We start from the raw sequence: 14,082 nt of genomic DNA, 5'->3' as shown, positions 1-14,082 counted from the left end.
GTAATATCTCATAAGTGTTTTGGGAATAAAGGTGCTATACCAAAATCAAGGTATTCTAATAAGCATCCCTCTACTACTGGCTGTTTAGTCAGCAAATTGTGTTTATTGAGCTCCTACTGTGTGTAGAGCACTGTACTAAGCACTTGGGAGAATACAGTATGACAGCAGACACATTCCCTATTCACATCAAGCTTACATTCTAGAGGGGGAGACAGACATTAATATAAATAAATAAATTACAGGTATAAGTGCTGTGGGACTGGGAGAGGGAGATGAATATAGGGAGCAAGTCAGGATGAGGCAGAAGGGAGGGGGAGAAAAGGAAAGAAGGACTAAGGCAGGGAATAGTTCTTGGAGGAGATGTGCCTTCAGTAAGGACTTTAAGTGGGGGAAATTGATTGTCAGGTAATAATAACAATAATCAATCAATCAATCAATCAATCGTATTTATTGAGCGCTTACTGTGTGCAGCACTTGGGAAGTACAAGTTGGTAACATATACAGTCCCTACCCAACAGTGGGCTCACAGTCTAGAAGATAATAATAATGATAATAATAATGATATTTGTTAAGCGCTCACTGTGCGCCAATCACTGTTCTAAGCACTGGGGTAGATGCAAGGTGATCAGGTGGTCCCACGTGGGGCTCACAGTCTTAATCCCCATTTTACAGATGAGGTACAGAGAAGTTAAGTGACTTGTCCAAGGTCACACATCAGACAAGTGGAGAAGCTGGGTTTAGAACCCATGTCCTCTGGCTCCCAAGCCCATGCTCTTTCTACTAAACTTTGCTGCTTCTGGTATGAGGAAGGAGGGTGTTCCAGGTCAGAGGCAGGAGGTGGGTGAGAGTTCGGTGGTGAGATAGATGAGATGGAGGTACAGTGAGAAAATTAGCATTAGAGGAGCAAAGTGTGTGCTTGTAGAAGGAGAGTAGTGAGGTGAGGTAGGAGGGGGCAAGGTGATTGAAGGCTCTAAAGTGTTTAAAAGTGCTTTCTACTATGGTGAAGGCAGGGTTGGACTTTGGGACAGATGGTCTAGGGAATAGTCTAAATATCAACTCAATTACATTGTAGTTTCCTAAGTGCTCAGAACAGTGCTCTGCATGCAGTAAGCACCCACTAAACACCATTGATCAATGGACTGACTGATTGCTTCCTAATATCCCGGAAGCTGGTTGTGTTCCAGGGAACAAGGGAAAGTTATTATATTCCATTACCGATCTGAGACCTATCTGTTTTTATGGTTTTGTTTCAAATGTCAGACAGCCGATGACACATTTTTGTAATGTGTTAGGAATAATGAAACCAATATTTCTACGTTTCAGAGATCCTGCATTGACCCTCCCCCCCCCCCCAAAAAAATAGTTGTGAAATACAATCTACCTCCGCTTATTTTAATATGCATTTGCAGTCCCTCATTATATATCTCATATTGATCCCTGATATGTGAAGACGTGGGACTTGTTCTAATTATTGGAGGAATCGCTGCAGCAGTCAGAACCATGAAAATGGAAAAAAACCCAGACCTGATATGTGATGCCAATTTGTACTTCCCAAGCGCTTAGTACAGTGCTCTGCACATAGTAAGCGCTCAATAAATACAATTGATTGATTGATTGATTGATTGATTGATCTGCTAGGTTCCATCTTCAGACACAGCAAGGAACACAGCAAGGACATGTTGATTAGACACTTGCCCAAACTCTTCCTAAACAAATGGACACTGAGGAAATGCCACTGATCTCAATAATAGCAATAATAGTGACGATAATTATAATTTATATTATGATGGTTATTATTATTTCATTTGTTAAGCACTTACTATGTGCACTGAGATAATTATTATCAAATAATTATGGTACTTGTTAAGTACCCCTCTCAGGGTCGCAACTGGGGAGTTCCCAGTCCTCTACCAGTCTCGGCTATGGGAGGGAGAGTCAAGCCGAGGCCCACCCATTCCATTCCTAGCTGGGGCAGTGGCTAGTGAGTGGAAGGCCATCTGCTACAAGTCAAAACTCACCCATGCTGGGCAGCAGCAGCATGGGAGAGAGTCGAGGGCAGAGACTCGAGTTGACCGCACGGAAGGCGACAATGGTAAACCACTTCCGGATTTTTACCAAGAAAACTCTATGGATCCACTATCAGAATGATTGCGGATGGAGAGCGGGGCGTTCTGGAAGAGACGTGTCCGTGGTGTTGCTGTGGTTTGGAAATGACTTGACAGCGTAAGCCAAAACTTGTTCATTCATTCATTCATTCATTCAATTGTATTTATTGAGCGCTTACTCTGTGCCAACCACTGTTTTAAGCGCTGTAGTAGATACGAGTTCATCACATTGGACACAGTCCCAGTCCCATAAATAGCTTACACTCTTAGTCCCCATTTTATATTCATTCATTCGTTCATTCATTCAATCGTATTTATTCATCATCATCATCAATCGTATTTATTGAGCTCTTACTGTGTGCAGAGCACTGTACTAAGCCCTTGGGAAGTACAAGTTGGCAACATATAGAGACAGTCCCTACCCAACACTGGGCTCACAGTCGAAAAGGGGGAGACAGAGAACAAAACCAAACATACTAACAAAATAAAATAAATAGAATAGATATGTACAAGTAAAATAGAGTAACAAATATGTACAAACATATATACCTATATACAGGTGCTGTGGGGAAGGGAAGGAGGTAAGATGGGGGGGGATGGAGAGGGGGACGAGGGGGAGAGGAAGGAAGGGGCTCAGTCTGGGAAGGCCTCCTGGAGTAGGTGAGCTCTCAGTAGGGCCTCAAAGGGAGGAAGAGAGCTAGCTTGGCGGATGGGCAGAGGGAGGGAGGGCATTCCAGGCCCGGGGGATGACGTGGGCTGGGGGTCGATGGCGGGACAGGCGAGAACGAGGTACGGTGAGGAGATTAGCGGAAGAGGAGTGGAGGATGTGGGGTGGGCTGGAGAATGAGAGAAGGGAGGTGAGGTAGGAGGGGGCGAGGGGATGGACAGCCTTGAAGCCCAGGGTGAGGAGTTTCTGCCTGATGCGCAGATTGATTGGTAGCCACTGGAGATTTTTGAGGAGGGGAGTAACATGCCCAGAGCGTTTCTGGACAAAGACAATCGGGCAGCGGCAGGAAGTATGGATTGAAGTGGGGAGAGACATGAGGATGGGAGATCGGAGAGAAGGCTGATGCAGTAGTCCAGACGGGATAGGATGAGAGCTTGAATGAGAAAGGTAGCGGTGTGGATGGAGAGGAAAGGGCGGATCTTGGCAATGTTGCGGAGCTGAGACCGGCAGGTTTTGGTGACGGCTTGGATGTGAGGGGTGAACAAGAGGGCGGAGTCGAGGATGACACCAAGGTTGCGGGCTTGTGAGACGGGAAGGATGGTAGTGCCGTCAACAGAGAAGGGAAAGTCAGGGAGAGGGCAGGGTTTGGGAGGGAAGACAAGGAGTTCAGTCTTGGACATGTTGAGTTTTAGGTGGCGGGCAGACATCCAGATGGAGATGTCCTGAAGGCAGGACGAGATTTATTGAGTGCTTACTGTGTGCAGAGCACTCTACTAAGCACTTGGGAGAGTGAGATTCCAGGGCATCCACAGGTGTGTTTTATGTGTTTGTGGGTTTCGATGTATAGAGCGAGTTTGCCCAATCTATCTATGGTGTTTACTGAGGGCTTACTTCATGTAGCCTCCAGTACTAATCACTGGGGAGAATACAGCATGTTCCCTGTCCATGACGACCTTGCAGTGTGAGCCACCTGATTTCTCACTTGCCTGTTTCTTTGACTGTGGCCTGTCTTCTAGAGGCATATGGTCCTAATATAACATGTGACCAATCTGAAAGATAAATATATAGTAATAAACATCATGCAATGGAATGTCTGTTTATTTTCTTTAACATGGGTTTTATTATCCTTAATTTTTCTGGGCTGAGATAGTGTACGTATGTTGCCTAATCTCAGGCATGAGGTCTAAAATCTCACATAATGCAGATAGACTTTTCTGGGGAAATACACCTTAGACATACATCTTAAATCATGCTTTGTGTCTGCATAGAATCTGTGTATGTGGCGGAAAACACAGGAGAGAAGACGCGGCTGATTCCTGGAGTTATGACAAGTCTGGTACTCTGCAGCTTTGTGGTCACTATGGAACTACTGGTCTTTCCCCAGAAGGAAGAGTAATTTGGCATGAAGTGAGATTTTCTTCCAGAAGAGAGGCAAAATTGTTGCAGCTGTGACCTGTCCAGGAGGGTGGAAATTCAGTGCTCTCTGAGAAGGGAGGGTGACAGAGGAACAGGCAGCTTCAGGTGATGTGAGAATAATAATAATAATAATAATAATAATAATAATAATAATAATAATAATAATAATAATAACAATGTTGGCATTTGTTAAGCGCTTACTATGTGCAAAGCACTGTTCTAAGTGCTGGGGGGAATACAAAGTGATCAGGTTGTCCCATGTGGGGTTCACAGTCTTAATCCCCATTTTACAGATGAGGTAACTGAGGTTCAGAGAAGTGAAGTGACTTGCCCAAGGTCACACAGCAGACATGTGGCGGAGCCGGGATTCGAACCCATGACCTCTGACTCCAAAGCCTGTGGTGTGGCCTCGAGGAAAAAGCACAAGTCTTGGACTTAGAGGACCTGGGTTCTAATCCTGACCCTGCCCACTTGTCTGCTCTATGGGGTTGGGCAAGTCAGTTAAAATTCTCTGTGTCTCAATTCCCTCAACTGCAAAATGGGGATTCAATGCCTGTTCTCCCTCCTGATTATTGTTTGTTTGTTTATGGTACTTGTTAAGTGTTTACTACTACTACTATCATCATCATCAATCGTATTTATTGAGCGCTTACTATGTGCAGAGCACTGTACTAAGCGCTTGTGAAGTACAAATTGGCAACATATAGAGACAGTCCCTACCCAACAGTGGGCTCACAGTCTACTACTACTAATAATGATGGCATTTGTTAAGCGCTTACTATGCACCAAGCACAGTTCTAAGCGCTGGGGGGAATACAAAGTGATCTGGTTGTCCCACGTGGGGCTCACAGTCTTAATCCTCATTTTACAGATGAGGTAACTGAGGCACAGAGAAGTTAAGTGACTTGCCCAAGGTCACCCAGCTGACAATTTGTGGAGCTAGGATTTGAACCCATGACCTCTGACTCCCAAGCCCATGCTCTTTCCATTGAGCCACACTGCTTCACTATGGGTCAAACACTGTTCTAAGTTCTGGGATTGGTACAAATCAATTAGGTCGGACACAGTCCCTGTCCTTCACAAGGCTCACAGTCTTAAGTAGGAGGGAGAACAGGTATTGAATCCCCATTTTAGAGCTGAGGAAACTGAGGCACAGAGAAGTTAAGCGACTGGCCCAAGGTGTCACGGCAAGCAATTAACAGAGCAATTGGTAGAGCCCCGATGTCAGCCCCATGAGGGACAGGGACTGTGTTCATTCATTCATTCATTCATTCAATCGTATTTATTGAGCGCTTACTGTGTGCAGAGCACTGTACTAAGCGCTTGGGAAGTACAATTTGGCAACATGTAGAGACGGTCCCTACCCAACAGTGGGCTCACAGTCTAGAAGGGGGAGACAGAGAACAAAACAAAATGTATTAACAGAATAAAATAAATAGAATAAATACGTACAAGTAAAATGAATAAATAGAGTAATAAATACGTACAAATATATATACATATATACAGGTGCTGTGGGGAAGGGAAGGAGGTAAGGCAGAGGGGATGGAGAGGGGGAGGAGGGGGAGAAACCTGATTAGCTGTATTTACCCCAGTGCTTAGAACAATGCTTGGCACATAATAAGTGCTTAACAAGTGCCATTCTTATTTTGCAGGACTTGGTCTTTCAGCCTCACCCGTCTTTTCCCCTGGACATTTTGTAAAACAGTTCATAAATGCTGTATCTCTTTGGTCTTCTGGTTTGGCTGAGAAGGGTTAGGGTGTATGGCAGAATGTCCATTGGATGAGTAGTTAGTCACGTCACTTCCATTCATTCATTCATTCATTCAATCATATTTATTGAGTGCTTATTGTGTGCAGAGCACTGTACTAAGCGCTTGGGAAGTACAAGTCGGCAACATATAGAGACAGTCCATACCCAACGACAGGCTCACAGTCTAGAAGGGGGAGACAGACAACAAAACAAAACATGTAGACAGGTGTCAAAATCGTAAGAACAAATAGAATGCTGCTGCCCGGATTATCATTATTATTCACCCCTCACATCCAAGCCGTCACCAAAACCTGCCGGTCTCAGCTCCACAACATTGCCAAGATCCGCCCTTTCCTCTCCATCCCAACCGCTACCCTGCTCATTCAAGCTCTCATGCTATCCCGTCTGGACTACTGCATCAGCCTTCTCTCTGATCTCCCATCCTCGTGTCTCTCTCCACTTCAATCCATACTTCATGCTGCTGCCCGGATTATCTTTGTCCAGAAACGCTCTGGGCATATTACTCCCCTCCTCAAAAATCTCCAGTGGCTACCAATCAATCTGCGCATCAGGCAGAAACTCCTCACCCTGGGCTTCAAGGCTGTCCATCACCTTGCCCCCTCCTACCTCACCTCCCTTCTCTCCTTCTACAGCCCAGTCCGCACCCTCCGTTCCTCCACCGCTGATCTCCTCACCGTACCTCGCTCTCGCCTGTCCCGCCATCGACCCCCGGCCCACGTCATCCCCCGGGCCTGGAATGCCCTCCCTCCCTCCGCCCATCCGCCAAGCTAGCTCTCTTCCTCCCTTCAAGGCCCTGCTGAGAGCTCACCTCCTCCAGGAGGCCTTCCCAGACTGAGCCCCTTCCTTCCTCTCCCCCTCATCCCCCTCTCCATCGCCCCCCATCTTACCTCCTTCCCTTCCCCACAGCACCTGTATATATGTATATATGTTTGTACATATTTTTACTCTATTTATGTATCTATTTTATTTGTACATATCTATTCTATTTATTTTATTTTGTTAGTATGTTTGGTTTTGTTCTCTGTCTCCCCCTTTTAGACTGTGAGCCCACTGTTGGGTAGGGACTGTCTCTATATGTTGCCAATTTGTACTTTCCAAGTGCTTAGTACAGTGCTCTGCACATAGTAAGCGCTCAATAAATACGATTGATGATGATGATGATGAAATAGAATTACAGCTATATGCACAACATTAACAAGATAAATAGAATAGTAAATATGTACAAGTAAAATAGAGTAATAACTGTACAGATATCTACAAGTGCTGTGGGGAGGGGAAGGAGATAGGGCGGGGGAGGTGGGGAGGAGGAGAGGAAAAAAGGGGCTCAGTCTGTGAAGGCCTCCTGGAGGAGGTGAGCTCTCAGTAGGGCTTTGAAGGGAGGAAGAGAGCTACCTTGGCGGATGTGTGGAGGGAGGGCATTCCAGGCTAGGGGGAGGATGTGGGCCCGGGGTCGACGATGGGACAGGCGAGAATGAGGCCCAGTGCGGAGGTTAGCGGCAGAGGAGCGGAGGGTGCGGACTGGGCTGGAGAAGGAGAGAAGGGAGGTGAGGTAGGAGGGGGCGAGGGGATGGACAGCCTTAAAGGTGAGAGTGAGGAGAGTTCCAAACCACACACATCCAGTTTCATATCAAACAATCTAGTTTTCAGCTGATTTATCCCCTGTCCAGTATTGATACCTCACAAGATGTCCTTCTGTTTGGGAATTAATAATAATAATAATAATAATAATAATAATAATAATAATGGCATCTGTTAAGTGCTTACTATGTGCCAAGCACTGTTCTAAGCACTGGGGTAGATACAAGGTAATCAGGTTGTCCCACGTGGGGCTCACAGCTTTAATCTCCATTTTACAGATGAGGTAACAGGCACAGAGAAGTTAAGAGACTTTCCCAAAGTCACACAGCTGGCAAGTGGCAGAGGCGGGATTAGAGCCCACGACCTCTGACTCCCAAGCCCGTGCTCTTTCAACTGAGCCATGCTCCTTCTCCAATTGAAATACTTGGCCTCCCTCTTCTTCAGCTGTTGTTCATTCATTCATTCATTCATTCATTCATTCATTCATTCATATTTATTGAGTGCTTACTGTGTGCAAAGCACTGTACTAAGCGATTGGGAGAGTACAATATAACAACAGACACACTCCTGCCCTCAACGAGGTCACAGATTAGGGGGGAAGACAGACATTAATATAAATACACAGATAGATAAATAAATAAATTACAGATATATACAAATATATAAGTCCTCCACTTTAGAACTTACTGTCTACTCTCCACTATTGTTATCTCTGAAGCACTTAGTTGAATGCTCTGCAATCAATTAATCATATTTTGAGAGCTTTTTTAATGTTATTTGTTAAGTGCTAATTATGGGCTGAAAAGATAGACAACGGGCCTGGAAGTCAGAAGGTCATGGGTTCTAATCTCGGCTCCACCACTTGTCTGCTGTGTCTGCTGCTGTGACCTTGGGCAAGTCACTTAACTTCTCTGTGCCTCATTTATCATCTCATCTGTAAAATGGGGATTAAGATCGTGTATCCCAAGTGGGACAGGGACTGTGTCCAACCTGACTACCTTGGATCTACCCCAGTGCTTAGAACAATGCCTGGCACATAGTAAGTGCTTAGCAAATACCATTAAAAAAGCACAAAACCCCCCAAAAAAACAGCAGGTCCTGAGTGACTCTCTTGAGGACAGTTGATGATTCCTGGAGCTCGCAAAGAGCACCGAAAATCCCACTGAAAAGTCAGGCGAATGCTGATCTGAAGACGTGACGCCTCAAGAGCCTCTGTACTTTCAATCTGGCACCCAATCTGACCACAAGCGGATCTCCAAATTTTCCAACAAATTTCATTTCACAGAAACATTCAAAAGCTGAAATTTCTATTAGAAAAAATAATGGGAATATGGAATCATACCCATTTGGTTTATTTCAAATAGATGTTTAAAAATGCTATGGAGCATCTGTTATTTAATAATAATAATAATAATAATGGTATCTGTTAAGCACTTACTATGTGCAAAGCACTGTTCTAAGCACTGGGGAGGTTACAAGGTGATCAGGTTGCCCCTCAGGGGCTCACAGTTTTAATCCCCATTTTACAGATGAGGTAACTGAGGCACAGACAAGTTAAGTGACTTGCCCAAAGTCACACAGTTGGTGGAGTCAGGATTTGAACCCATGACCTCTGACTCCAAAGCTCGTGCTCTTTCCACTGAGCCATGCTGCTTCACCTGCTTTTTAGGCACTTACTATATGTCAAGTACTGTCCTAAGCACTGGGGTAGGTACAGGTTAATTATGTCAGGCACAGTCCCTGTCCTGCATACGGCTCACAGTCTAATCAGAAGGCAGAATTGGTGTTGAATCCCCATTTTACAGTTGAGGGAATTGAGGCACAGAGAGGTGAAGTGATTTGCCCAAGGTCACAAAACAAGCACTTGTTAGAGCTGGGATTAGTACCCAGGTCTTCTGATTCCCAGGCCCATGCTCTTTCCACTAGGCTATGCTGATATTCAAATATACAAGACTGTGAGCCCACTGTTGGGTAGGGACCGTCTCTATATATTGCCAACTTGTACTTCCCAAGCTCTTAATACAGTGCTCTGCACACAGTAAGTGCTCAATAAATACGATTGATTGATTGATTGATGTATATGCCATGTTAATACACTCATCCTATCCAACCTGGATTACTGCATCATCCTCCTTGCTGACCTCCCAGCCTCCTGTCTCTCTCCACTCCAGTCTATACTTCGCTCTGTTGTCCGAATCATTTTTCTACAAAAATTGTACAGCGCAAGTCACCCTGCTCCTCTTAAACCTCCAGTGGTTGGCCATCCACCTCCACAGCAGACAGAAACTCCTTACCATTGGCTTTAAACCACTCCACTACCTTGTCCCCTCCTACCTCAACTTGCTTCTCTCCTTCTACAATCCAGCCCGCACACTTCTCTCCTCTAATGCTAACCATCTCATTGTGCTTCAATCTTGCCTGTCTCGCTGTCGACCTCTGGCCTACATCCTTCCTCTGGACTGAAACACCCTCCTTCCTCAAATCCGACACACACTTACTCTCCCCTCCTTCAAAGCCTCCAAGAGGCCTTTCCAGACTAAGCCCTACCTTTCCTCATTCCCCACTCCCTTCTGCATCACCCGACTTGTTCTCTTTGCCCTCACCCCCTCCCAGCCCCACAGCACTTATGTACATATCTGTCATTTTATTTGTTTGCATTGATGTCTGTCTGCCCCCACCTCTAGACTGTAAGCTCGTTGTGGGCAGGGAATGTGACTGTTTCTTGTGATGCCTCAAGAGCCTCTGTACTTTCAGTCTGACACACAATCTGAGCACAAGCAGATCACCACATTTTCCAACAAATTTTATTTCACAGAAACATTCAGAAGCTGAAATTTCAATTAGAAAAAATAATGGGAATACGGAATCATACCCATCTGTACTCTCCCAAGCACTTGGTAGAGTACTCTGCACACAGTAAACAATCAATAAATATGACTGAATGAGTGAATACATAGTCTCTTTTTTAAGGTATTTGTTAAGCATTTGCTCTGTGACAGACCCTATACTAATCAGTGGGCTAGATACAAGCTAATCAGGCTGGACACAGTCCATGGCCCTCTTGGGGTTTACAATCTTAATCCCCATTTTACAGAAGATGAAACTGAGGCACAGAGAAGTTAAGTGACTTGCCCAAGGTCACGTAGCAGATAAGTGGCAGAGCCAGGATTAGAACCCAGGTCCTTTTGAATCTCAGACCCATGCCCTATCCACTAGGCCATGCTACTTCTTGCCCTTGTATATGTGTTTATATTATTATGATTTTAAGAATTCATTATAGATTATTATTATTATTATTTGCTAAGCAATTACTATGTGTCAAGTGCTGTTCTAAGTGTTGGGGTAGATATAGGTTAGGTTGGACACAGTCCCTATCCCACATAAGGCTCACAATATCAGCATGAGGGAAAAGCGACACTGAATCCCCATTTTATGGTTGAAAAAACTGAGACATGGAAAAGGTAATTGACTTATCCACAGTTACAGAGCAAGTAATTGGCAGAGGCAGAATTAGAACCCAGGTCCTCTGATTTCCAGGCCTGTGTTCATTTTCCTAGGCCCCACAGCTTCTTCTTGGGTGGATGCTTTGAGAACTTATATTTGTAAAAACTACTATAGGCAGGGAATGTGTTTATATACTGTTACATTGTACTCTCCCAAGTGCTTAGTATGGTGCCCTGCACACAGTAAATGCTCAATAAATACAACTGACTGATATTTATTGAACACTTATTGTATGCTGAGCACTGTACTAAGCATTTAGGAGAGTATAACACAACATAGATAGTTTATTATGTTCCCTTCCCACAAGGAGATGACTTCAAGTGACCGAAAATCAAAAAATGCCAGAGGACAACAGATTTACTTGTTCAATATCTACCCAGCTAGGGATGGATAATAATAGGTTAGTATGCTTCCATGAATAAATATACATAAATATCATTGAAAATGATTGGTATAGTTCTTGTAGAACGTTGTAGCCATAGTTTACATGGCTCTCTTATGAACATAGAAATTACATAGAAAAGCCCACTGAGAACATGAATGGGAGACAAAAAATGAAGACTAAATCCTGAAATAATAACTTTTCTGTGTCTACAGGATTCTTGACCCAGATGACACTATTTTGACATGGCAGTAAAAACCCAAAGCCTCATGCAGCTTTCAGAGTGGACAAAGATATTTGTCCTGTGTCAGTTTATAGAGTTACCCCAATGTGAAAATGTCCTGAAAGGACAGTTGCTATAAACTATTTGTGGGAAGGGAATTTGTCTGTTATTTTGTTGTATCGTACTCTCCCAAGCAATCAATCAATCAATCAATCAATCGTATTTATTGAGCGCTTACTATGTGCAGAGCACTGTACTAAGCGCTTGGGAAGTACAAATTGGCATCACATAGAGACAGTCCCTACCCAACAGTGGGCTCACAGTCTAAAAGGGGGAGACAGAGAACAGAACCAAACATACCAACAAAATAAAATAAGTAGGATAGAAATGTACAAGTAAAATAAATAAATAAATAAATAAATAAACAAATAGAGTAATAAATATGTACAAACATATATACATATATACAGGTGCTGTGGGGAAGGGAAGGAGGTAAGACGGGGGGATGGAGAGGGGGACGAGGGGGAGAGGAAAGAAGGGGCTCAGTCTGGGAAGGCCTCCTGGAGGAGGTGAGCTCTCAGCAGGGCCTTGAAGGGAGGAAGAGAGCTAGCTTGGCGGATGGGCAGAGGGAGGGCATTCCAGGCCCGGGGGATGACGTGGGCCGGGGGTCGAAGGCGGGACAGGCGAGAGCGAGGTACAGTGAGGAGATTAGTGGTGGAGGAGCGGAGGGTGCGGGCTGGGCTGGAGAAGGAGAGAAGGGAGGTGAGGTAGGAGGGGGCGAGGTGATGGACAGCCTTGAAGCCCAGGGTGAGGAGTTTCTGCCTGATGCGCAGATTGATCGGTAGCCATTGGAGGTTTTTGAGGAGGGGAGTAATATGTCCAGAGCGTTTCTGGACAAAGATAATCCGGGCAGCAGCATGAAGTATGGATTGAAGTGGAGAGAGACACGAGGATGGGAGATCAGAGAGAAGGCTAGTGCAGTAGTCCAGACGGGATAGGATGAGCGCTTGAATTAGCAGGGTAGCGGTTTGGATGGAGAGGAAAGGGCGGATCTTGGCCATGTTGCGGAGCTGAGACCGGCAGGTTTTGGTGACGGCTTGGATGTGAGGGGTGAATGAGAGAGCAGAGTCGAGGATGACACCAAGGTTGCGGGCTTGTGAGACGGGAAGGATGGTAGTGCCGTCAACAGAGATGGGAAAGTCAGGGAGAGGACAAGGTTTGGGAGGGAAGACAAGGAGCTCAGTCTTCGACATGTTGAGCTTTAGGTGGTGGGCGGACATCCAGATGGAGATGTCCTGAAGGCAGGAGGAGATGCGAGCCTGGAGGGAGGGGGAGAGAGCAGGGGCAGAGATGTAGATCTGGGTGTCATCAGCGTAGAGATGATAGTTGAAGCCGTGGGAGCGAATGAGGTCACCAAGGGAGTGAGTGTATATTGAGAACAGAAGGGGACCAAGCACTGAACCTTGGGGAACCCCCACAGTAAGAGGATGGGAGGGGGAGGAGGAGCCTGCAAAAGAGACTGAGAAAGAACGACCGGAGAGATAAGAGGAGAACCAGGAGAGGACGGAGTCTGTGAAGCCAAGGTCAGATAACGTGTGGAGGAGAAGGGGGTGGTCCACAGTGTCAAAGGCAGCTGAGAGGTCGAGGAGGATTAGGACAGAGTATGAGCCGTTGGATTTGGAAAGCAGGAGGTCATTGGTGACCTTTGAGAGCGCAGTTTCCGTGGAATGAAGGGGACGGAAGCCAGACTGGAGGGGGTCGAGGAGAGAGTTGTTGTTGAGGAATTCTAGGCAGTGCGTGTAGACAACTCGTTCAAGGAGTTTGGAAAGGAATGGTAGGAGGGATATGGGACAATAACTAGAAGGTGAGGTGGGGTCAAGAGAGGGTTTTTTTAGGATGGGAGAGACATGGGCATGTTTGAAGGCAGAGGGGAAGGAACCAGTGGAGAGTGAGCGGTTGAAGATGGAAGTTAAGGAGGGGAGAAGGGATGGAGCGAGAGATTTCATAAGATGAGAGGGAATGGGGTCAGAAGCACAGGTGGCCGGAGTAGCACTTGAGAGGAGGGAGGAGAGTTCCTCTGAGGATAGCAGAGTACAGTGCACTTAGTACAGTGTTCTGCATACAGTAAGTGCTCAATAAACACGATTAACTAACTGACTGGAGTAAATCTCTACTGTTTCCATTAATAATAATCAATCAATCAATGGCATTTATTGAACTCTTACTGAATGCAGAGCACTATACTAAGTGACTGGGAAAGTACGAGACAAGAGAGTCAGTAGACATGCTTCCTGCCCACAACCAGCTTACAGTAGAAGGAGGTCTTCCCAGACTGAACCCCCTTTTTCCTCTCTTCCTCCCCATTCCCCCTGCCCTACCTCTTTCCCCTCTCCACAGCCATTGTATATATTTGTACAGATTTATTACTCTTTT

General features: G+C 45.4%; 1 protein-coding gene and 1 non-coding gene across 2 annotated transcripts in view; one reads left to right on the top strand and one right to left on the bottom strand.

Annotated features, from left to right (window-relative positions):
* Positions 1-14,082, bottom strand: part of C1QTNF7 (C1q and TNF related 7) — a 180,419-nt gene that overhangs the window by 69,971 nt on the left and 96,366 nt on the right. The window lies entirely within an intron of this gene.
* Positions 1,871-2,008, top strand: LOC119927863. The gene has a single exon (XR_005450829.1). It is a non-coding gene; the product is annotated as a small nucleolar RNA SNORA7 (small nucleolar RNA).

Source organism: Tachyglossus aculeatus, chromosome 4 (assembly GCF_015852505.1).
Source record: "Tachyglossus aculeatus isolate mTacAcu1 chromosome 4, mTacAcu1.pri, whole genome shotgun sequence".
Taxonomy (NCBI): domain Eukaryota; kingdom Metazoa; phylum Chordata; class Mammalia; order Monotremata; family Tachyglossidae; genus Tachyglossus; species Tachyglossus aculeatus.
This window is presented reverse-complemented; position numbering and strand designations above follow the sequence as displayed.